The sequence below is a fragment of the Microcebus murinus genome, chromosome 30 (assembly GCF_040939455.1).
Source record: "Microcebus murinus isolate Inina chromosome 30, M.murinus_Inina_mat1.0, whole genome shotgun sequence".
NCBI classification, from domain to species: Eukaryota; Metazoa; Chordata; class Mammalia; order Primates; family Cheirogaleidae; genus Microcebus; species Microcebus murinus.
Genome location: NC_134133.1, coordinates 4,771,192 through 4,797,167, shown reverse-complemented (window position 1 = coordinate 4,797,167; position 25,976 = coordinate 4,771,192). Strand labels below are relative to the sequence as shown.

Below are 25,976 nucleotides of genomic sequence, written 5' to 3'. Positions count from 1 at the left end.
AGCAACGAGAAGAAATGGTATTGCTGGGGGCCAGTGAGAGAGCTAAAGCCAGAGAGGAGGGGCTGTCAGCCAGAGCTACCGTACTGTTAGAAAATGCAGCCCAGAGCAGAGAGGGAACAAGGAAGGCAATATTCTCCTCCCTGACTTTCTTCCTTCCCTCTTTGATCTTTTTCCAGTGGCTCCTACTAGCCAAACCTACCTGGCAGCTGGCCAGCAAGTAACCCAGTGATGCCGTGCATAGAAGTCAGTCTCTTGGGACACAGAGCAGGGCCCAGGACGGTGGGAGATTGGTCTGGGAATGGAAAGGGAATCAAACAAAATTACCACCATACCCTAGTAGCATACCTTAATCTCACGGTCATTTTATCTCATCATCCTCATCTCCCGAAATCCCAAAATAAACTACTAAAGCATGTGAACTATTGATTATGACTCAATTTTATCTTTTAATATAAATAGCCCAAACAGTTGCCCTCCTCTTACCAGAGTAATTAACTATTCAAAGAGAGAATGTGAGCAGTTCTCAGAAGAATTGGAAAATCACTGAAAGACCTTCTGTTGGGGCATTTTGTTCTCGGTTAAAATTAAACTAACATTTTAAAAATATGCATATGAACTATACAAGTCATTTATCTTAAAATATAAAAGTTGGACTTTTAAAAGGCAAAAGATTTATACGATCTGTAGAGAAGCCAGAGTATTGAAACTTGGACTTTTACTGACATATTGACAAAATGGTTTTTTTGGTGTGGCCAGGTGTGGTGGCTCACACCTGTAATCCTAGCACTTTGAGATGCTAAGGCAGGAGGATCACTAGAGACTAGGAGTTCAAGACCAGCCTTGGCCCCATCTCTACAAAAAAAAAAAAAAAAAAAAAAATTAGCAGAGCATGGTGGATGTGGTGGAAGGATCACTGGAGCCCACAAGTTCAAGGCTGCAGTGAGCTGTAATCATACCACTCCACTCCAGCCTGGGCGACAGAGCGAGACCCTATCTCTAAAAAAAAAAAGAAGAAGAAGAAAGAAATGGTTTTTTGTTGATGATGTCAAAGTGCAAAAAGGAAAGTGGAACTTTCTTTTTAAATTCTTGCATATTATCTCTTCAGACCTATATAGGGTGAGATGAATTAGGAAAATTTTTAACCTAATGAAGTGGATTAAAGTTCCTTTGGTATTTAAAAAAATTTTTTTAACCTAATATTTTAGCCTAATTTTAGTCTAGATATGTGAGAACAGATTTTTAGCTTTTCAAAGAAAGAATCGGTTTTAATCTATAATTTTACTGAGCCTTGAGGTTTGAGAGATAGTATTGAGGTAAACATTTGCTCTTTAGAAATTTATGACCGAATAGTGAAAAGAGATCTACACCCAACTATAATAATCAGCGATAGGTGATTTAATAATAAAAGTACCAGCTGTAGGATTAAGAAGAGGAAGGAGTGGCTTAGTCTGTCTTTACCAGAGATTCGTTCAGAGGGCTCAGAAGTATTCATCAAAAGTCTGCAGTTACCAGGTCCTGGAAGTACAGATGATAAAGATAACAAATGTCCCTAACTCAGGAAGTTGGGGTCAAGAGTGAGCCTGAAACTACTGTTTCATTGAGGATAGCCAGCCTTTTTGGTGCCTTCCCATTCCTGAAAAGAATGACATCCAGAGCCTTTAACATGCCTTTCAGTGGTCCTCAGATTTTACCCTAGGGCCTGCATCTTCAGCCTCACCATGTGCTCTGGCCTTTTAATTCCTTGGACTTGCCATGCTTCCTCTGAATTGTTTTCCCTTGAGGTTTTATTTGTCAGGAGTGCTTGCTGCCACCTTCCTCTCCCTAGCACCTCTTCTGCCTCCTGGTCCCACTTTTAAATCCCACCTCTTTGCAGAAGCCTTCCCTGACCTTCCAAAGTCCGGTGATCTTGTTACTTGCCCTAATGCCCTATGTATTCAGCCACCTTGCCCTTCTTTGGAGTACCCTTTCAATTTGTTTGTGTAAAGGTCTTCCCTACTAGAATGTAAACACCATGAGAGGAGGGTTCATGGCTGTCTGTTTACGGTTGTCTCCTCAGTGCTAAGGATGGTGCTCAGTAGAGAGATACAAAAGGAAGGAAAAGGAACCGATTTCAAGCCCTGATTCCTATCACTCACCAGCTCTGTGACCTTTAGTATTCATTTCTTGAGGTCTTTCTCAATTTATTATTTGTAGAATGGGGATAATGATGATAATGGCTAGCTACCATTTATTGAGCACATAGTATGTGCCAGACACTGTGCTCTGTTTGCATTATCTTCTCAGACCTCATCGGGGAAGTGAAAGGAGATCACACAGTTTGTAAGTAGAAAACAGGATTTAAGCTCTTGTTTTGTAGAATTCCAGAAAGGGGTTGCTCTCCCTTTTTGTGGCTGCCCTGGGGGTAAGCCCTATAAGGGAAAAGGCCCTAGACACAGGCTGTGTCCCGTGCTGACTCTGGTGAGGGAGCAGGCTGGAGAGCTCTGAAGCCGGTTTTAGGGAGTCAGCCTGCGGGGCTAGCTCCGCCTAGATGAAGAGGTAGGTGACCTCTGAACTGACTCCTCAAGAAGCTAGCTGCATCTAGAAGCAGTCTGCAGTTCAAGTGCTCAGAGGCAAGAGAACTTTTAGAGCGTTCTGCAGAGCTAAGAGGCAGACTCGGGGGCTACAGACTGACCATCTTGCAGGCTGGGCCAGGGACTTGCTACTTTCCGCTAAACACTGTGTGGGGGCTTTGTTGGGTTCTATTTGGTGGACATATTTTGGGAGCATAAAGTCCTAATTTGGAATCCATTTTGGGAGCAGAAGTCTCAAGTTGGAATTCATTTTGGGGGCACAAGTCTCCAAAGCCCTTCTCCCAGTTTGCATTTCTAGCAAAGAACGCAGTTTAGCTGATTCTTTTCACTCTCACACCAAGTATGGCAGTGTTAGAAAAGGAATCGGCATTGTGAGGTGAGAAATGGGTTTTTGTGTTCAGTCGTTTAGTATAATTTTGTTGTTGTTGTTGTTGTCATTTCTCTGTAAGGCTAGATTGACTAGCCCAGATGGATGGCAACCTCGCGCAAGTTACTTTACCCCTGTATTGTGTTTTTCATCTGGAAATTAGGAATAATTAAAACATATACCTTGTCAGCTTCTTGTACAATATCTACACAGTGCCTGGTGCAACATATGTTTTTAGGCAATGTTAGCTGTTGTTAATATTATCTGTCCATTCTCGCCCATGCCTCTTGAATGAAGATATGCCGTTTATCTATCAAAGACAGAATGATTGGGAAATGGGAACTGACATTTCTAAAGACCATGATTTTAGAGTTTTACAAAGATAGTATTAATAAAATTGGCTATGAAAAAAAGGCAATGAATGTCTTAGTGGGGCAGTCCTGGTGTTTCCTAGCTGTGTTTGTGATGAGATGCATCGTGGGAACAGGAGCGAATACTTAAAGAACCCATTTCACATGCCAGGAGTGTGCCTTCCATGCGTTCTTCCTGAGAAGTAGGTTTGACTATACAGTATCTAGTTTACAGATAAAGATCATGATTTTTTTTCTGAGACGTTATTAGACAGCTGTATACACGGACACTGAACTATGTGCTTCCGTGAAGGTTTTTTGTGCCTTTAGCATTGTAAAGGCTTGCCTTATCTTCCATCAACTGAAGCAGCTCTGCTGGTAGGGAAAAATGGAAACAGGGCCCTTAATTTTTTCTAATTATTGGATTAATTGGAAGCACAAGGCATAGTATGCTGCCTGGTACATACTAGAAGCTCCATAAATGTTTATTGAAAATTAATCAGATTGAGGGAAAAAGATTGAGAAAAGCAGTATTTTCTACTAAAGAAAAAGGTTCTGAGGTAACTAAAGATTTCATTAGCATAGGCCGTTTAACACAGTCTAGTAGTTTGATTGAAATTTGAGTTGAAAAATTGCACAGTGTGTAATCCATGAATTAACTGTCATCTGTGCAGTTTAGTCACCTCTAGAAATCTGTTCCTGTCCCACTGGGTGTCCACACTGCCCAAGACGCTCCAGTCTCTGCCCTTGTGTTTGCCTAATTAGTTTATTCTTAATGAAGAAAAACTAGTTGTAACATATGTAAGCCTATGTAAAGCATATGTAAAATATGCAAGCCATAAATAGGAAGGTGTAGCTGCCATAAGTTATCACTAATGTATTGCAAAGCCAGATCTAATATTTCTTTTTTCTTCAGCTCAGATGATAAAGAGTTGACATAAAGGAAATACCATTTAATGGTAAGTGGTAGAAGGAAGACGCCTTATTGCATAGAACAGCAAACAAGCAGTTTTTAATTTTAGATTTCCTCTCTCTTCCCCCAACAACAGAAAAAAAAAAACTTTATTATTTTTTTCTGGATGAACTTTATTATGGCATTTATTGGTCCTATCAAACTTGAAAGGTGGTCAGTCAGATGGTAGCTTGATTACCAAGCATCCTCTTCATGATTTATTATGTTATGCCACAGAATGAAGATACTTAAAGAGATAATTGTGTTGATTTACTATACAAGTAGTTCCTGTACTCATAGAAATTTTAAGGTGTCAAACACTAAAAGACCCAGTGCCCAGATTTTGGTTTCTAATACCATTCTTCAGTAAAAGAAATCAGACATGATTTGATTCTATGCCTGAGACAGGGAATAAAGAAGATGGAGTATTTGTTAGTGCCAGAAAGCAGGAAAGTGCTATAGATACACACATACACACACACATTCTCTCTCTCTCTCTCTCTCTCTCTCTCTCTCTCTCTCTCTCTCTCTCTCTCCACACAATGATGGGGTATGTCAAAGGAACCTAGGAGTCAACTGAAAGAAACCCCCGTGGTCAAAGCAACAACAATTTGAGCAACTAAAAAACTTAGTATTAGATTATAACCCAAAACAGGAAATAAATATAAATATACAATGTACATATATAATATAAAACAGAGGCTAATATAAAATATATAAACACAAAAATTTGTAAGTTTAACTATAAAATAATGATATAAAACAAATGTCCCTTACCTCACACTGGTATAAATATATGATAAATAAACAAATGGGAGAGAATAGGTAACTCTTTCATGTAGAAGAATTCCAAATGATTTATGCAGATAATCCTGCCTCAAGGAAGATGGAACATAACTGCCCATCCCTTTAAGTATTTGAAAGGAAGTCACTATGCACATGCACTCTGTCTCAATAAATAAATAAATAAATAAATAAATAAAATGTATAAGGAACTCAAAAAACTCAATAGCAAGAAAACAACCTCATTAAAAAATGCAAAACGGTCTGAATTAACATTTCTCAAAGGAAGACATGCAAATGGTCAACAGGTATATAATAAAATGCTCAACATCACTCATCATCAGGGAAATGCAAATTAAAACCACAATGAGATACCTCCTCAGTCTTGTTAGAATGGCTTATTATCAAAAGGACAAAAGGTAACAAATGTTGGAGAGGATGTGGAGAAAAGAGAAACTTTGTACACTGTTGGTGGGAACGTAAGTTAGTATAGCCATGATGGCAGACAGTATGGAGGTCCCTCAAAACATTAAAAGTAGGACCGCTGTATGGTCCAGCAATCCTACTTCTAGGTATATATCCAAAGGAAATGAACTCAGTATGTCACAGAGATAGCTGTACTCCATGTTTGTGGCAGCATTATTCACAATAGCTAAGACATGGAATCAGTTTTGATGTCCATCGATGAACGAATGGATCAAGAAAATGTGATATAGTTTACAATGGAATGCTATTCAACCTTAAAAAAAAAAGGAAATGCTATCATTTGTGACGACATGGATAAACCTGGAGGGTACTGTGTTAAGTGAAATAAGCCAGACAGTGAAAGACAAATAATGCGTGATCTCACTTATATGAAGAACCTAAAAAAGTTGAACTAAAGTGATAGTTGCCAGGGGCTGGGAGTGGAGGGTGGAGGAAACAGGGAGAGGTTGGTCAAAGAGCACAAATTTTAGTTAGGATAATTAAGTTCTGGGGATTTATTACATAGCATGGCAACTACAGTTAATAATGTATACTTGAAAATAAAATAAATTTAAAAATATAAAAGAAAAAATATTATAAAATAATTTTTAAAAATTGACTTCAGAGCTTTGTTCTCAAAAAAATAAAATAAATTTAAAAAAAGGAAAGAAAAAATATTATAAAATAATTTTAAATAATAATAATGTATACTTCAAAAATTTTTTTAAATGTATGCTTGAAAATTGCTAGGAGAGTAGAGCCTATGTTCTCACCTCCCAAAAATGATAAGTATATGAGATGATGGATATATTTGATTTAATCATTTCACAATATATACATATATCAAAGCATCATGTTTACACTGTGAATATATACAATTTTATGTGTCAATTATGCTTTAATAAAGCTGAAGGGAAAAAATAATATGTTTGTATTGGTTCATTAGCTGTGACGAATGTACCCTATTTATGTAAGAGATTGATGATAGGGGAAACCGCGTTTATAGGAACTCTCCGAATAATCTTTGCAACTTTTCTGTAAATTGAAAGCCATGCTAAAATTAAAAGTTTATTTTTTAAAAAAGACTATGACAAGAGTCTGTAGCTCAAGTTTAAATTTTCATTGTGCTGGGAGCCCGAAGTAAATAAAATAGCCTTTGGCATTCTGGGCTGATTCTGGTGTAAAGTGTGACAATTCTTCCTTGCTGTTGTGGTATAAAGCCCTGGCAGTTTGTTTGCAGAATCAGGGAATGCAGTATTTCTAAATGTCCTCCTGTGGAATTTCCTACTGGCATGACTCTTTTTCCCCTTTGCTTCTGCCCAGTAGCAGTCCCTTGAGTGGCATTTGCTGTCCTAGTTAATCAGAGGGTAGGAGAAATGAAAAACTCTCCTCTTCCCCCTCCCATGAAGTTTCAATGGGCACTGAAAATGTAGGTCAGATTGCATCACCGTAGAAAGGAACGAACAGGAAGGTATTTATGAAGTGCTGCCAATCTCTCTTTAGATTCCGATTCACGATGAACCAGTGCCGAGCCCAGTTGGGTGTGAGACACAGGGAGTCTGGGGGTCACGTTTGTGATGTAGTCCCAGAATGTCACATTTCAACCAGTGATGAAAAGATCTCTGTCTAAAACCCTAGTGAAAATAACTTACAATGGCTTTGTTTAATTTGCATTGCTCAGCTTCTGGAATTCTTTTTGTCTCTTATTTATTATTGGCATATTGCAGTAATTTATATTAATTTAGAGAGGTGTTTGAATTATAGAAACTACTACCATGTGTACATAAGAAAAATCTATTGTTTGGTATTAACATAAATTTAATAATATATTTTCCAAATTACATAGAATCATATGTACAATGACATATTGATTAACGTACAAAACCCGCAACATATACTTTTTGTTTTCAAGTTATGTTTAAAGTATCTGTTCCTTGGCTCTCTGTGTTTTCTTTTTTTAATGGCAAAATCTTGTAGACTTGAAAACATAAAAAGTCTTTAAATGTATATTTTTATTTTTTGCATGCTGTATGCTACCTGTTCCTTTGTAAGACGTTCAGATATTGGCTTCCGAAATATTCTGTTACTGACATTGTCATGAACAGTAAAACCTACTCTCAAACCTCTATTTTTGCTTCCTTCTTGCCTCTATCAATATAATTGGTAGTTCCTTTATGTACAAAATGGAAAGTCAGATGAAAAAATATGTTTGCATAGCCTTGGGTATTTTTTCATCTTACAGGTTGAATACATTATTTTGTGAAGTATGTTTATAATTAAACATGCTTTTAGCTATTTTTTAACTTTTTATTTTGAAATAATTATAGATTCATAGAAAGTTGCAAAGATAGTCTAGAGAGGTCCTGGTTACTCTTCATCCCATTTCTCACATTGATTACATCTTACTTAACTATAGTACAATATCAAAACCAAGAAATTAACATTGGCATGAAGTGTGCGTATTGTATATAGTTCTGTGTCATTTTATCTTGTGTATTTTTGTGTAACCACTACCACAGTCAAGATACAGAACTATTCCATCACCAAAAAAAGATCTTCCCTGTGCTACCCGCTTTATATATTGTTACTCTCACAGTCCCTAACTCCTGGCAACCACTAATCTGTTCTCCAACTCTATAATTTTGTCATTTCGGTAATGTTACATAAATGCGATCTTTTGAGATTGGTTTTTTTCACTCAGCGTTTTAAAAACTTTATTCTTAAAAGAATATTTATGATAAACATTTTTAAAAGAATATTTATTTTTAAAAGTTGTTACCCAGAGTTTGATTCACTAATCTTTAAAACCATGTTTTTCTAGCTTGGGTGTTCCATATTCTGTGTTGCTATATTTGAACAGCAGCTAAAGTCGAATATGCAGATATAATAGCTGATTATAGCATTAACCTTATTGCCTACTGTTAAGGATGATACCGTGGTGTTAAAGGGAAAATTACCCTGGGAAAAGTCTATCCCATCAAGAAAGTAGATATTATAGTTGAATAATGAGTGGGAATAAGAAGTCCAAATGTGTACTTTAATTATATCAAATAAAGTAACTAACCACACTCATAATCCATTTCATTTTGAAATAACTCTTGAAAGGAGAGACTTTTTGGAACATATTTACATGAACAGCAGTTGAAATATTTATATTAATTACCTAATGTAAAGCTCATGTCACAGAATTACCTATCATGTATTGTTAGTATGAAACATTGTTAGTATGAAATCGAATGTCTGCATCATGTTAATAAGATTCATCAAATGTCTTGAGTAGGAAATGGAGTTCTATGGACAGGCAAAGGCTGGGAGCATACAGCCTCAGAAAGAACAGATAGTCCTCAGATGCCAGTGTGTTTTCTAATGAACTATAGAGAATATTCTAGATCTGTAAGAAGGCATGTTAGCGTTTGGCTACAAATAATGATACCATGGCTCTAGAGAATCCCATGTGGCCAAACCTACGGAACTGAGCAAACAGAAGGTGAGTCCCAGGGTACCACTTTGCAGCTCCCTGGCAATGAAGGTAGGGGTGTGGGCACTGGCTCCTCAGCTTCTCCAGAATTTATGTTCCTCAGGATTTGTCAGGACAGATTTTTATGAACAGAATAATTTCGTGACTGGCAATTGATCTTCATTTGGCTCTGGCTGCTAACATTTTAGACAGTCATCCTCCCAGTTAGGAAGATGGTCTTTGTAATTAAAATGATCCTCTACTTACCAGCTTAACATTTTTCTCTTGATCACTTTTGTTTTCCTCCAGCAGCATATTATTGTATTTCAAGTAGCTACTGGGATGGCAGAGAAGGGAAATTGATCATTTATCGACTATGGACTATATGCCAGTCACTGTGCTAAGTGTTTATGCTCATTAATATATGTAATCACAATATTGAAAAATTGCATTAGTGGTAGTCATTAAGTGATGAATTTGAAATAAACAAGATACTTAGCAGTTCTTCATATAAAATAAGCCAATTTTCCTGGTCAGATTTACTTAAGAGGCCTGTTGCCCAAAACACTATATATATGTGTGTGTATATGTGTATATATGTGTGTATCTGTATATACACACATATAGAGGGAGAGAGAGAACACATGAGAGAGATAATTTAAAAGATATAGTTATATCTATTAATTTGCATATTCATGAGGCAGGGTGTGAAATGATATAGAATAAAGAGGTGTAAGTCCCACTCCCTTTCCTTAGATTTTTTTTCAGATTTTTATCCAAATGAGGGAAATAAGTTATGAGTTCAAGAAAAATCAACTAACTGAAACAGAATTGAAAACTGCTTAACCCACCAATGCAGCTTGTATAATAAGGCATTACATAATTAATTATGAAATAAATATTTCAGATTATAAATGCACTAAATGTTCACAGCAGGAAAACATTATTGATTTCTGACCCCTGATTTTTTATTGCCTGTAAAATACAGATAATATCTACTTCATAGTGAGAAGTTTGTAAAATAATGTACATAAAGACTTAGCATGTTGCCTGTTACTTAGTACACCTTCAGTAAATTATAGCTATTTCTGTTGATAATGAAAATTAGGATGATAATAAGAATAACAAAAATAATACTGTATTAGGCTGACTGCCATGGCTATCCAAAATCTCAGTAGCTTAACACAATGCATGCCTATTTCTCAGTCGAGTCACAGCTCAGTGTGGGTTGACAAGGAAGCTCTTGCTTCTCTAGTCATTCAGGCATGACATTTTACTGCTCAGCCTTCCTCTAGGTGCTTGGAGCCATCGCCATCTGACCAGCAGAGGCTATGAAACACTGACGATCAAGCCAGGGAGGTTTATATGGGCCTAGCCTAGAAGTGGCACCCGACATTTCTGTTCACATTTTGGACTCAGTTGCACAGTTATGCCTTACTGCAGTGAATATTGGGAGATTTAGTCAAATAGTGTGCTCAGGAACAAAGAATGTAGATATAGATGAGCACTGGCAATCTCTATCACAAATAATATTTAGAAAGGCTTAATACGAGAGGAAGAATTTTCCCTGGATTTTTTTTAGAGAGGAGAGTGAAATTTGTTACAGGTTGCCCAACCTGCCTTTAGTGTAGGTAGTATGTAAAGAAGAAGGGTAGAAGAATTAAAATCCTACTAGCATCATTAATAAAAATTACATACTTATCCCTCTAGTCACTGCTTTTACTGTAAGCCATTTGGTAGTGACCTTGGGTAAGCCATTTATCTGCCACAGACCTCCATTTCCTCACTTATAAGTAAGTCTTTTTCATAGAACTGTGGTGAAAAGAGTTTAGTGCAGGGTCTGGTCCAGAGTAAGCACTCAGCAAAACTTGTTATTACTGGTAGTGTTAATGAGTATGGCCTTAAATGAAATGCTTGCTAGCTGCTCATTCATTTAACATCTTTCCTAAAGCACCATGTTAGACCAGCAAAGAATGACTTGATCAAGATATTTATATGAATTTTAGAATTTTATAACTTCAGGCAGGTAAAAGGAGATTAATGTTCCCCTGGAAGAATATTGGGGGAGAAACGCTCTCTTTTCCCCAGGGCTTCCTCCTTCTAGTCAATTCCACAGACTTCCCTCCCCCCCACCTCCAACACACACACACACACACACACACACACACACACACACACACACACACACACACACACTGCTGTGATATATGACAGTGGAGAGAATTGTTTTAGACTCAGCTCTTATATGTGACTGCCCTTATTGGCGCCGTCTCACAAGCCTTGGTTCTCTGTTGGAAGAGCACAGTATGAATTCCTGCACTATAGATCAGGAGGATGAAGCGAGATGATGCACGTAACGGGCTTCCTGTGTGTCAATACTGGGCACGCAGTAAGTGCTCAGTAACTGTCAGTTACTGCTACTGTTATTATTGTCACATGCTCTTGTAAATCGACCTTCCAGTCTACTTACTTGGCCAAGGTTTTGCACAGTTACAAATTGGAGAACTACTGGGAAATGTATTATATTTTTAGTTCTCTTTCAGGCTAATAGTGGAGTGGTGCACTGTGGTCACAATTGATGGGAAAAATGGCTTGTCGTCCTCTCTCGGCTAAAAGGAGGGGGAGCCTAGTTAACCCCCAGTGAAGCCCGGGAGAGATGAGGCTCGCGATGGGAGAACTGTCCATCGTGAGAAGGTGAAGGAGTAAGGGATGGCTATGCTGAACCCACTCACAGAGATGAGAAGGGCTGAGTGTTGTGTGGGTATGTAGAAGCCGTCAGAAAACGGAGGCTCTGTGAAATATAAGTTAAGACTCCACATGAGGCGTTCCATGAAGGGTTGGGAAAGCTCTAGAACTGACTGCAGAGACTGAGACGTGCCCCTGAAACCAAGGCCAGAGTTACTGTAGCCCTTCCTTGCAATTGGCCTTGGCTTCCTCGCCACTGGTGTGTTTTCAGACGTTCACCTGGAACTCAGTGGAGTGACTCTGCGAGCAAGTCACTGTGGCTCAGTAGGTGCAGAAAGCTGGCTGACCTTTGAAAAGGGAGATACCCAGTTGCACCATTGCAAAAACAGGTTATGCCGAGTATAGAGTTTCATTCTTAAATTTGTATTGCCAAGGAGAAAGCATGTCTGGGTGAAAGCAAGGTGGGAACTGGGTTCTGAAGAGAGAGAATAAAACAATTTGTATTTCTGTAGAACATTCCTGCAGTTGACATATAACTTTAAAATTTTTTTGTCACTAGCTATCTTTTAAAATTTTTGATGGTGGTGTTTAGTTTTGGAGAAGAGATTTAGGGAAACACAGGGGACACTGGCTACCTCCTGGAGACAGCCCAGGAGGGAAAGTAATCGATGCGGCCAGCTGGGTGCTTTGGAAAGCACGTGCCCGATGGCAAGAGGCCGTGCACAACTTGGCATCAGCCAGTTCTCCCCCTGCACGAGAGTTGTCCCCAAGGCCAGATTTTTGGGTTTTCCCAGAGAAACTAGGAATTTGGAATTTTATGTGAATCTTAGCAACAAATTCGTATGTTTTCCCCCCAAGATCACCATGGAAAACAAACAAACAAAACAATGGGCTATTTTAGACCTGTGGACTTTCTGTTTGCAGTGCATACCAAAGAATGAGGAGAACAATGCACAACCTGGTGTTAGATAGCTCGGCCAGCCAGGGTACTTAGCATGGAGCTCATTCTCAACATGTCTTTATTAAACTGACTAAGAAACTTTTCTTGGTTTTCAGTCTTTTCACGTTTAGAATGGAAAGATTGGAGTCAGCCTTCAAAGTTTCATGTTTTGTTTATCCAGCTCTAACTTGGAAGGTAGATCAAAACTTCTGTGTTGTCTTCCCTTGTAGGGCCCACATCTCCAAACCTTTTCCTTCCCTCTCATGCCCTCCTGAAGCCTGTAGAGTTTGAGTCATGTGCTAACGCTCAGCTCAGTGGTTTGCCTAGGAGCGAAGGTTTAAGAAATGAAAGCAAGTTTATATTGTTATGCTTCAAAACACGATTGACTTGGCTTAGCTTGTTTTGTTTTTTTTCCTTTCCTTTATCATGGTTAGTAGGTTTTTGCTTAATTTCTACAGACTTGATTACATACCAAGAGGTTATCCAGATTATGCCTTAAGTTTGCATTAAGGCTCTCAGTCTTAAAAGGACACAGAAATGTTACTCTTAGAAAATGGCCATCTTCCCCGTAAAAGTCAATATGACTCTGCCCAGGTAGCAGTGTGGGCTTTTCTCTATTTAAGGTGATTTTCTCTATGAAGGGATTTTTCTGAAGCTTGGACATTCTGCAATAACTTCTTTTATAATAAATTCTGGTGATATCTGTACTTTTGTTTTCTAATGCAAAATTTTTTACTGTCTCTGGCAAGATTATTTTTGTTGTAGTTATCACAAATCAGTTAAAAAAGTTAAGTTCATAAGAAGGTGGATCATTTGCCCTAGAGTCTAAAGCAGGGGTCCTCAAACTTTTTAAACAGGGGGCCAGGTCACTGTCCCTCAGACCGTTGGAGAGTGCGCACTGTGGGCCCGGGACGAGTTGGCTGCTAAGCAGGACAGGCAGCAGCGGCAAAGACACCCGGCGGGCCGGATAAATGTGCTAGGCAGCTCGCGCATGTGGCTGGTGGGCTGTAGTTTGAGGATGCCTGGTCTAAAGTGTTCTTAGGTCCCTAGGGAAGCTAGTGCTTTAGGCCTCTGGGGCACTGAAACAAGGACAGGAAAGCCCAAGAACCTCCCACTATTTCCCTCTCTCTCTCTCCTGGGGGGAGGATAATGGGCTTATGTGACCTCCTGGGTCAGATTCACTCTGAACAGCACATTCATTCTGTCATTCTTTTTGCTGACTGCTTTTTCCTATAGATTGAGAGAGCTCTTAGAGGTAGCTTGCAGCCTCAACCAAACTAGACCCTCTTTGTTCCAATACCAGTTGCAAGGAGAACAAATTGAATGTCTTAGTTTGAGTCATGTGCCTATAGTCACATAGTACAAATATGACCTGGCATGGGGTTGAGAATTACATGGTGCTTAGAAAAAGGGTCACCATGAGCTAGGTAGCTCCTCTAGGAGAACCATGTCTTCCATAATCTCTTCATCTCTCCCTTAAAATATGAGTACATAAATTAAATGTATGCTTCTCAGGACTTTGGAGAACATTCCAGTTATGTCTTCTTGTTTCCATTGCCTCTCCTAACTGGCCATCATTTAAACTTTTTTTTTTTTAATTTCATTTATTGTTACATAGTAGATGTTAAATGAGTAAAAGATAACAAGTTTTATGGTTCTAAGAAAAATTACCCAGTCTATTTAAAACTATTTCTTTTTAACTATTTCTCTTTCTCTTTGCCAAACAAATTGAAGTTGTTTAGGCCGTTTGGTGTACTGAAAAGGGAACTAAATAGCACCAAAGCCCTGAATTCTAGTTACTGGTGATTTTAATACACCATTTATTTGCTGAGTAATCTTGAGCAAGTTATGATCTCTCTCGATCTTCCTCACTGGTAAAATGTAAGTAATAAGAACAGCTCTTTTGAACACGGGTTATTGTGAAGATCAAATGAGAGAATATATACAAACATATGATAGGGTGGTTTTTTTTCCCCTACCAAAGAAAGATTCCTGACCTCTCTTCTAAGTAGAGAAGTTACTATTTTAAAATGCTTATTTTTAGTAACTGCCACTACTATTTTTCTCTAAGAATCGGATTTCCTGCAAAGTGTTTTTAAGCTATGCAAGCTAGTAAATGGTGAATTCTTTTGAAGCTGATACTATCTCGAGGGAGATTTCATAGGCCCCCAAATCCGCTGACTTTTCTTGGATCCTTTGGAGAAACAGTTGGATTTTCCAGATGAAAAATTAAAAAATGGTTGACCTAGTGAAATAAATCAAGCATAGAGCCTAATCTGATGTCATTCTTGTTCCACCTCTACCTCCTATCTATTCTTTTGCCATCAGGAAGGTGAATGGCTATCTTGAATATAATATCTTTATTGACTGTCTGGTAACGTGTAGCTTATTTACTTTAAGTGATGTTGCATAGCTGTAAAATATTTAGGATGCAAAGAACTGAATTTTGACTCAGGACAGACATGTTAAGCAAAATAGTGGCTTTTACTGGAAGTAAGGCAGAAAAGAAACACTAAAATGGAAATCAGAGAAATTTTTAAAAAGAAAGGAAACTGAGAAGAAATTAGAAATCTGAAGAGAAACATCTGGTTTATAAAGATTGTAGGAATGATTTTAAACATTGCTGAATAGCATTTTGTGGGTGAATAAGACTGACACTGTTTTTAAAAGGGAGAAAGCATATAACCTAGGGATAACTTAAAAGCCAATAAAGATAATTATGAATAACTGTTCAATATATGGCATGGAATTTTAGCCACTGACTTTCAGGGATGCTTCAGCAGTAGAATCTCAAGCCACAGAAATATTTGGGTTACCATCATAGAGTATATGAATATAAGTAAAAATTGAGCAAAGCTGTATTCCCACCACCCAACCTTGGCTTATAGCCAGTGAGGATTATAGGAAGTGAAATGTATTGTAGTGAATTTTTCATATGAAATCAGCCTGCTTTGTCTTTTATGCTTTGACAGCATCTGCCCCGTAGCTGTGCCATTGCCCATATTTGCTGCTCTTTCTCTTCTGCTGCTTGTCAAACTTGAAAACCAGCTTAATTTCTAACTCTGGATTGTTAATCTCCAGTCTCCTTATTCCTTAACTCACTCTTCCTCTTCAGATTAATTAAAAAGTAGCCACATTTTACCCGAAATACATAGACATCCAACTGTGAAGATAATAGTGTGCATATTTTCCTCATGCTTTTTAGGAAGATGATTTGATTTTTCGTTTCCTATTTGAAGTATTAAGAATTGCTTTTACAAACTGCTGAATGATAAAGACAGAATGGGCTCTCCAAATAATAATATTATTCAGTGCATGTGTTTTTTTAAATCTGTGATTCTGACAGGTTTCATAGGAGCAGGCTTTCTGAATAGCCATTTTAAAAATTAAGTGAAAACTCATTAGTGGCAAATTACACACAGTGATTTTAATCCCCAGCAGACTGACTCTGTGTACATATTAAATAGTCATTTGTTCTTAGTTTATTGTAACTATAGCCAATTAAGTTCATTGTAAAACAAACAAACAAAAACCTGAATTGCATTTGTTGTAAAATTGGTAAAGTATCTTGAAATTTAACCATTTGACATTTCAAAGCACATATAATAATTTTGGAACATCTGGCAACTAATGAGGTTTCTGATTAGCTTTATGCACTGTTTGATCTCTTTGCCCTTTTTTCTGTTTTTGTAGATCTGAACAGAATTAAGAAGAAAGAGCTTCCACAACCATAGCAGATGAAGATCCACTGGTAAATCAATCAGGATTTTTCGCTTGCCTTCCCAAGAAAAGGTAACTGGCTGTTCTGATATAGTATAGTCGAACAAATGCAATGCTTCATATTATAAAGTTTTACCAAAGGTGTTAGTTTTAAATATTTAAGGTATCTGAGTAAGATCTCAAAATTTAAATGTAACTCTGAATATGATCTTACTAATATAAAATGACAGTGATATTATTAGGTGTTTGTTTCTTAACAGGAAAACTGCTAAATAACAACCCCTCCAAATTTGTTAAAATTGCAGAAGACTTTAGAGATGGACTCCTCTTCTCTCCCAATGCATACCCTCTTTTTTTTCTGGAAAGTTGTCCAAAGGTGTGCTCCCGTATTTCTTTCCAGCTCCACTTCCCTTAGCTCCTGTTTTCCTCTCTCCTTGCATAACACAGACCCGCCTGCTCGGGGCAGGGAAGACCCTGAGCAAGATTATAAAACGGGCAGGAGCTCCTCAGGCCCACTTTCTGGGTCCAGTGCCTTTGGCCAGGCTGCCAGACAGCTCTATGCTAATGAACAATCGCAGACTGTTACAAAAATAGCAGCCACCATTAGTGGGGTTTCTCACTGCATGTCAGCCATCATGCATTTACTGTTTGGGGAGGAGAGTGGCTAAGTTTCACACAATGTGCAAAAGAGGAAATTGCTGGAGAGGAATTTTGATTAAAACAAACTAACACAAAAAATCTACATTTCAGGAGCTTCAAAAAGGATGTGTCAATTCTGTTTAGGTGTTTGCCATGTTTCCCCAAAAATAAGACAGGGTCTTATATTTATTTTTTCTCAAGAAGACACCCTAGGGCTTATTTTCAGGGGCTGTGTTATTTTCGCCTCAAAGCCTCAGCTTGCAGCACGCACAGGATGGCCGGGACCTGACTGGGGGAGGCGACCTTGTTGGTGGGGCTGCCCGCACCTTTCCTGTCACCTCCGGAATAGGAGCTGTGCGATGGGGCAGATGAGAAGGGCTGCTCCTGTTCTTTCCTGCTCCCCAACGACATGCATGGGTTATGCAGATGCGCTGGGCAGCCATGCCCATCACTAGGGCTTCTTTTCATAGCCACGCCCAGCACTAGGGCTTCTTTTCATAGCCACGCCCAGCACTAGGGCTTCTTTTCATAGCCACGCCCAACACTAGGGCTGATTTTCATAGCCACGCCCATCACTAGGACTTCTTTTCATAGCCACGCCCAGCACTAGGGCTGATTTTCATAGCCACACAGGTCACTAGGGCTTATTTTCGGGGTAAGGCTTCTGCCTTGCAAATGCTTAGACATCCTGCTAGGGCTTATTTTATGGGGAGGTCTTATTTTCAGGAAAACATGGTAAAAGAATAAGGATCTAGGTAGCCATGAAGTCTCCATCTTCAAAATAGGCCCTTAAAATTTTCTGGGCTAAAGATGAAGGGCCAGCAATGCAGAGGTACCCTTGGTGATCAACAGAGTCATCACAGTGGATGACATTCATTGTGCCATGTCTGTAAGGTGCCAGGGAAGAGAGAATCAAGGTGTTCCTGTATGGTGGCCAGCCATTGGCAGTGGAGGGATTTGGGAAGAAGGAAACATAGAATGCCAAAGGAGCTCCTTAGTCCATAACTATCTGTAGGGTTTTACTGTGTGCATTGGGATTGTCTCTGGGAAGAAAAAGAGAAGACTAGGAAGTGATTTCTGTGGACTACAATTAGAACCTACGTTATTGAAGCCATAAGGGAATCAGTGTTACTTGTCCCACAAAGATCCAATTACTGAGAAAAGGAGGACTGCCAAGGAAGAAAGGGATTTTTTAATATGCAAGACATCTTGGGCTGGGCCGCTTAGGCCTGTAATCCTAGCACTCTGGGAGGTCAACGCGGGAGGATTGCTCGAGGTCAGGATTTCCAGACCAGCCTGAGCAAGAGCAAGACATCATCTTTACTAAAAATAGGAAAAATTAGCCGGGCATGGTGGCACATGCCTGTAGTCCCAGCTACTCGGGAGGCTGAGGCAGGAGGATCACTTGAGCCAGAGTTTGAGGTTGCTGTGAGCGAGGCTGACGCCACGGCACTCTATCCTGGGGGACAGAGACTCTGTCTCAAAAAAAAAGACATCTTGTCAAGGAGAATGGGAAAAACTGCCTCGAAGGCTTTTAAAGGAGGGTGAGTCTTAGAGTCAGGGAGTCTGCCTAGGGGACTTCAGAATCTCAACTCCTTGTCTTTCAAAAAAATCTACCTTTTCTGGGAAACAACTCAAAATGTCAGATAGTTAAGGGAGAGAATTATAAAAAAACATAGGGGGTCATTGAAATTTGTTCTTAGAGCCAGTTACACTTATGCTTTTTTGAATACTATACCAATGAAAAGATTAATATGATACCAGAAATTAAATGACAAGAGAGAAAGGAGAGGAGTCATGAACTCAAAAGTCTACAGAGACCAGAGAGACCAGATCGAACAAATTGGAACTCTGAGAAACTGTCAAGTTCATTGACACATTGTAGGCCCAATATCTATTCTTTCAGCAAATATTTATTGAGTACCAACCTACGTGTTATGTTCTCTTCTGGGAACCAGGGATAAATTAGTAAATCAAAGGGACAAATGCCCTGCCATTGAGTTGGCATTTACCTTTTTCATAATTGACAAAAATATGTATTTATCCTGTATAACCTATTCTTTCAAAATATGTATATACTGTAGAATGGCTAAATCAAGCTAATTCACATACCCATTCCTCCACATACTTACCATTTTTTGGTTGTGAGAACACTTAAAAGCTACTCTCTTAGCAATTTTCAAGAATATGATACATTGTTATTAACTGTAGTCACCATGTTGTACAATAGATCTCTTGAATTTATCCTTTCTGTCTAGCTGAAATTTTGTGTCCTTTGACCAACATCTCTCCACCCCCAACCTTAACCCCCGGTAACCACCATTCTAACTCTTCTTCTATGAGTTCAACTTTTTTATATTCCACATATAAGTGAGATTGTGCAGTATTTGTTTTTCTGTACATGCTTTACTTCACTTAATATAATGTGCTCCAGGTTCATCCATGTCGAAAATGACAAGATGTCCTTCTTTTTTTAAGGCTGAATAGCATTCCATTGTATACATATACCACATTTCCTTTATCCATTCATCCGTTGGTGGATACCAAAATTAATTCCACATCTTGCTATTGTGAATAACGCTATAATGAACATGAAGTGCAGATATCTCTGCATTATACTGATTTCATTTTCTTTGGACGTATAGCTAGAAGTAGGATTCCTGGATCATATGGTAATTCTATTTTTAATTTTTTGAGGAACCTCCATGCTGTTTTCCATAATGGCTGTACTGCATTTACCTTTTTTTTTTTCTTGTGACAGAGTCTCACTCTGTTGCCCTGGCTAGAGTGCCGTGTCATCAGCCTAGCTCACAGCAACCTCAAACTCCTGGGTTCAAGTGATCCTCCTGCCTCAGCCTCCCAAGTAGCTGGGACTACAGTCATGCGCCACCATGCCCAGCTAATTTTTTCTATATATTTCTAGTTGACCAATTAATTTCTTTCTATTTTAGTAGAGATGGGGTCTCGTTCTTGCTCAGGTTGATTTCGAACTCCTGACCTTGAGGGATCCTCCTGCCTCGGCCTCCCAGAAAGCTAGGATTACAGGCACGAGGCACCACGCCTGGCCTGCATTTACCTTTTAATTGTGGGAAAGAGTTAAAAGACAGCAAATATAAGTAAATATTACATGATAATAATTCATTAGAAAAAACAGGTCAGGGGAAGGAGAATGTTCTTGCTAGAGTGAACAGCCAGTGCAAAGACCTAAAGCAGGAGCTTGCCTGAGCTATGCAAGCAACAGAAAGGAAGAAGCTAGATCTGAGTGAATGATTGGAAGAAAATTGTAGGAAATGAAGTCAGACAGGTAACAAGGCAAGGGTGTATGGCCTCATATTTGCTTTTTTTATTTTTTATTTTTTTGAGACAGAGTCTCACTCTGTTGCCCAGGCTAGAGTGCCATGGCATCAGCCTAGCTCACAGCAACCTCAAACTCCTGAGCTCAAGTGATCCTCCTGCCTCAGCCTCCCGAGTAGCTGGGACTTACAGGCATGAGCCACCATGCCTTGCTAATTTATATGGCGTCATAAACCATTGAATGGGTACATATTATACATAATACTTGTTGCATGATGCTTTAAAATTTTGAGGGGGGCTGTCTTTCTGCTTCTTTCTTTTGGACCGTTACATTACATGCTCTACTTTCATTTGTAAAAACTAAACAAAACAAAAATGCTGAAAAGTAATGCGACATACCTGTATTAGAAAGAGGATGAGATACCATATAATATAAAATTAGCTAACACTTACTGAGCACTTACTATGTGCCTGGCACTGTTCTAAGCATATTAATTGTTAAATCATAACAACCCGATGCAACAGATACCATTCTGTTCTTCCTTTTAGAGAGATGCTAACGGCGGCAAAGACAGAAATGTCCTGTCAGGGCCCAGGATTAGGTGATGACAGAGATAGGTTTCAGGATGAGCTTCAGCTCTAACTTATCCTTCCCATGAGGGACACTGTGGCTCATAGCATCCAATCTTAGGGCTTTTTCAAGAGAAGGCAATTGGGAATTCTTATTTTAGAACATTTGAAGTTTGAATGTTGGCTTTAAAACAATATGGTTTTATTGAGATATCATTCAAATACCACAAAATTACTCATTTAAAGTATATAAGTGGCCGGGCGTGGTATCTCATGCCTGTCATCCTAGCACTCTGGGAGGCCAAGGTGGGCGAATTGCTCAAGGTCAGGAGTTTGAAACCAGCCTGAGCAAGAGAGAGACCCCATCTCTACTATAAATAGAAAGAAATTAATTGGCCAACTAATATATATAGAAAAAAATAGGTGGGCATGGTGGCACATGCTTGTAGTCCCAGCTACTCAGGAGGCTGAGGCAGAAGGATTGCCTGAAGCCTGGAGTTTGAGGTTGCTGTGAGCGAGGCTGATGCCACGGCACTTACTCTAGCCTGGGCAACAAAGTGACTCTGTCTCAAAAAATAAATAAATAAAGTATATAAGTTAATGATTTTTGGTATATTCACAATGCTATGTAACCATCTCCTCTATTGAGGTCCTAAACAATTTCAGCACCCTTAAAGGAGACCCCATTCCCATTACTCAGTCACTCCCTCATCCTCCCCTCCCCCAGCCCCTGAAACCCCTATTCTGCTTTCTGTCTCTGGATTTGCCTATTCAGGATAATTAACATAAATGAAATCAGATAATATGTGACCTATTTAGGCTTTCATTTAGCATAATAACTTCAGGTTCATTCATGTTAGAACATGTATCTTTGTTCCTTTTATGGCTGAATAATATTATTTGTATGGATATACCACAATTTGTGTATGCATTCATCTGTTGATAGACAACACGGGTCATTTCTACCTTTTGGCTATTGTGAATAATGCTGCTAATGAGTATTGGTGTATTAGTGTCTGTTTGAGTCTCTGCTTTCAGCTCTTTGGAGTATATACCTAAAAGTACAATTATTGGGGCATATAGTAACTTTATGTTTAACATTTTGAGTAACTGCCAAATTGTTTTCCACAGTGGTTGCACTACTTTATATTTCCACTATCAGTGTATGAGGATTTCAATTTTTTCACATCCTTGCTAGCACTTGCCATTTTATATTATTTTGTTTAATATAGCCATCCTAGTGGGTATAAAGTGTTATCTCTCATGGTTTTGATTTGCAATTCTCTAATGACTAATGGCGTTGAGCATCTTTTCATTTGCCTATTGGTCATTCGTTTTGTATTACTCTTCTTCGGAGAAATATCTATTGAGATCCCTCACCAATTTTGAAAATTGGGTTGTCTCTTTTTTTTTTTAATTTATTGAGTTAGAAGAGTTCTTTCGACATTCTATATATGAGTCCCTTATCACATATATGATTTACAAAAATTTGCTTCATTTTCTCCATTCTGTGAGTTGTCTTTTCACTTTTTTCTTTTTCTTCTCTCCTTTTTTTTTTTTTTTTTTTTTTTTTTTGGTGGAGACCTATCTCCACTGAGAGATAGTGAGACCTGTCTCACTATATTGGCCAAGCTGGTTTCAAACTCTTGGCCTCAAGTGATCCTCCTACCTCGGCCTCCCAAAGTACTGGGATTACAGGTATGAACCACCACTCCTGGCCTTTTCACTTTCTTGATGGTATTTGTTGAAGCACAGCAATTTAATTTTGATGAAGTCCAATTTATCTATCTGGCGGTTTTTTAAGAAGTACCTGGTAAGTCAGATTCCAGTGTGCCAATCACCCACTAATGATTGCTGCTCTGCTGCCACGGTCCCAGGGACCTTTTGGAAAAATATTTATGCCTTTAAGAACACCTGTTTTCTGAAATGGACAGATGTGTCAAGCTCTGGAAATCAGGAAAGGCAGATTTCTCACCAGGAGCAATTTTGTTTTGGTGGGAGAGAAGTGGAAAGTGGAGAGAGGATCAAGATCTCCAGGTCTGGAAGATTTTATGTTGGTCAAAAGAGAAAGTATGGGTTATAATAAAAGGTCAGGCCAGGCGCGGTGGCTCACGCCTGTAATCCTAGCACTCTGGGAGGCTGAGGCGGGAAGATTGCTCGAGGTCAGGAGTTCAAGATCAGCCTGAGCAAGAGCAAGACCCCATCTCTACTAAAAATAGAAAGAAATTAGCTGGACAACTAAAATATATATAGAAAAAATTAGCCGGGCATGGTGGCACATGCCTATAGTCCCAGCTACTGGGAGGCTGAGGCAGTAGAATCTCTTGAGCCTGGGAGATTGAGGTTGCTGTGAGCTAGGCTTACGCCACGGCACTCTAGCTCGGGCAACAGAGTGAGACTCTGCCTCAAAATAAAATAAAATAAAAGGTCAGAAATTTTGCCTTGAGCCATAGATGATGCCATGTAAAATCAGAATGGCCATGAGAGTATAGTTAGTAATTGTGTGTTTCTGGGGCAAAGGTACATCTAGATAGTCATTTGGGTTAAGGTCTCACGTTTTATATGAGAAATTCTTTACATGTGTATATACTTAGGGAGAATGAAGGACAGGAAACTGTATTCATTCATAAGCATTCATACACATGTAAGTGAAAAAACAATAGTTAAATCTGCAGCCCGTATCAAAAAAAGGAGGATTTTACTTTGGAGGTAGAAAGGGAATGTACATTTTTGTGGAATGGTCTGTCCTTTGGGAAGCAGTAGGAACCCAGATAGGCTAGTGGATCAGGATGCAAAGAAAGAATGTGGAAGAGTTAGGGGTGCTGTTTGCTGAATCTCTGGCTTTGCTTAGAGCTGGCATTTTGCGGAGGAGAGGAGGAAGGAACGTCTGTGTTCCTTCCTTCTTGTACCAACACACGTGCACTGTTAGTACCCAGGGTCCAGCCTGAAGGCATTTTGCTGATCAGCTTGGGGACCTGTCCACAGCATATCTTATGGTTTGTGGGGCAGTGGGTTGCAGGTTCCAAATGACAGAACGCTAACGTTGATCCCTGGGAGACTTAATGTGTGTCACATTGCCACCTTGATTTCAGAGCGTGTGCTTTTAACTCCCAATCCCTGAAGCTCTATGATTTAGAGATGGGGATGAGTTCCCACGTGCTTAGCGGGAAGGATGAGGGAAGATTTTGTTAAAGAAGTGGAACTGGAGGAAGTAGGATTTCAGCCAAGGGAGGGAAACTGTTACGGATGGAGTGGCTCGTATGGGCAGAGAGCTGGGAGCCGAAAGGCAGGGGAGCACGTTTGAAGCCCCGATGGGTCATTTCAGCTGGACCAGGAGGGAATGGAACGCTGTAGAAGTGGTGAAGCTGAGGTGGAAGCAGACTAGAGGAATGCTAGAACAGTTTTTATTTATTTCAGCAGTCACTGGGGAATCCCTAAAGTGTTAGAGCAAGGACTGACATAACTAAAGCTATACTTCTGTAAGACTGATCTGATAGTATAGTGTGGCTAGATTAAAATCAGTACTTACTGTGTGACACACATGACGCTAATAATAATAGCTGACACGGTGTGCTTCTGCGCTATTAATTTCTTAATGTTTCTCATAGATACTCTTGTTTTACTCATTTTATAGATGAAGAAATAGACACAGAGAGGTCACGTGACTTCCCGAGCGGTCTACAGCTAGTAGGAGGTAGAAGTGGGACTCAGCCCAGGCAGATTGGCTGTAGAACCCATGCTCTTAACTTCTGGGCCCATAGATGGTAACGATAACTGCTGTCAACATAGATGGCGACAGTCACTTCAATGAAAGCTTTGTCAGTACAAAGGTGACATAGGAAATTATTTTTAACAGTGTGTTTAATCTTTGCATTTTATTGTACATGAGGCAGTGTACTAGAACTCTAACTATACAGTCACTCTCCTTTTATAGCTGAATGTTGGTCCAGCTTTTCCATTCCTTTTCTATAACTTAAACCTTTCTATTTTGTAAAAACTATTTAACCTAAAAACTTTAAATCAAGATTTCAAATCAAGTTTGTGATAAAACTACAAATCAATATTCAATCCATAGAAACATTTGGGCATCATCAATTTATTACCTTTTATGGTATAATTTATTATAATTTATCACCTTTTTTTTTTTTTTTTTTTTGAGACAGAGTCTCATTTTGTTGCCCAGGCTAGAGTGAGTGCCGTGGCGTCAGCCTCGCTCATAGCAACCTCAACTCCTGGGCTCAAGCGATCCTCCTGCCTCAGCTCCCAAGTAGCTGGGACTACAGGCATGCGCCACCATGCCCGGCTAATTTTTTCTATATATATTCTTGTAAGGTTTTTTGGCGGCAGCGAAAAAAAAGACAGACAGAGAGAGAAAGTGGGGGCCAAACCATGTGGCTTTATTATACACTCGTGGATGAGGTTCCGGGGCCCCAAAAGAGGGGGCCCCCAGAAGTAGCCCGCAGTTTGAAGGAGCTGAGGCCTTTTATACCCCTTGGGCGGGGCTAGGGACTTGTGGCGGGAAGAGCTGGGGATTCTCTATTGTGACCTTGGATGGTCGTTGAGAAATAGGAGGGGCTGGACGTATTTGTGGAATCCAGGAGCGAATCCAGGTGGACATCTGGGTGTGGTTCCTCTCAGTGGGGCCTGGCAGTTTGTCCTTGGTGGGTCTGGTCAGGTGAGCGTTTTCTTTTTTGATCTAGGGAAGGGAGGGGGCCCGCCACCAGCCTTACAATTTTTAGTTGGTCAATTAATTTCTTTCTATTTTTAGTAGAGATGGGGTCTCGATCAGGCTGGTTTCGAACTCCTGTCTCGGCCTCCCAGAGTGCTAGGATTACCAGTTTGAGCCCAATTTATCACCTTTTATATGTGTATTTTTACATTTTTTTCTCTTTTCAAGCAACTTACTATTGCTGGTGAATATTGCTTTAGGAGAATTCATACATAGATGCACACATAAGATTAAGAAAACAAACAAAAATTCAAGGCTGGTTAGTAAATGGTGCACATTGTAGAATGAATGAGTATGCATACAGGGTAAGTTTTTAAAGAGAGAATTATCCCTACTCACCTTTAAGTCCCCACTGTTTCAACTATCCTTATCATTCCTAATTTTCCACTTGATTGTCAGCAATTCCAGCCACTGAGCTGATGGATTCAATTTACTCCTTCCACTGTCCTCCCTCT

At 39.3% G+C, this 25,976-nt stretch overlaps 1 protein-coding gene across 1 annotated transcript in view; it reads left to right on the top strand.

The window, feature by feature from the left end:
• Positions 1-6,220: 6,220 nt before the first annotated feature.
• Positions 6,221-25,976, top strand: part of ATXN7 (ataxin 7) — a 115,955-nt gene continuing 96,199 nt past the window's right edge. Inside the window, exon 1 of the mRNA XM_020284677.2 lies at positions 6,221-16,361. The gene's annotated coding sequence lies outside the window, so the exon portion shown is untranslated. The remainder of the gene's footprint in view (positions 16,362-25,976) is intronic.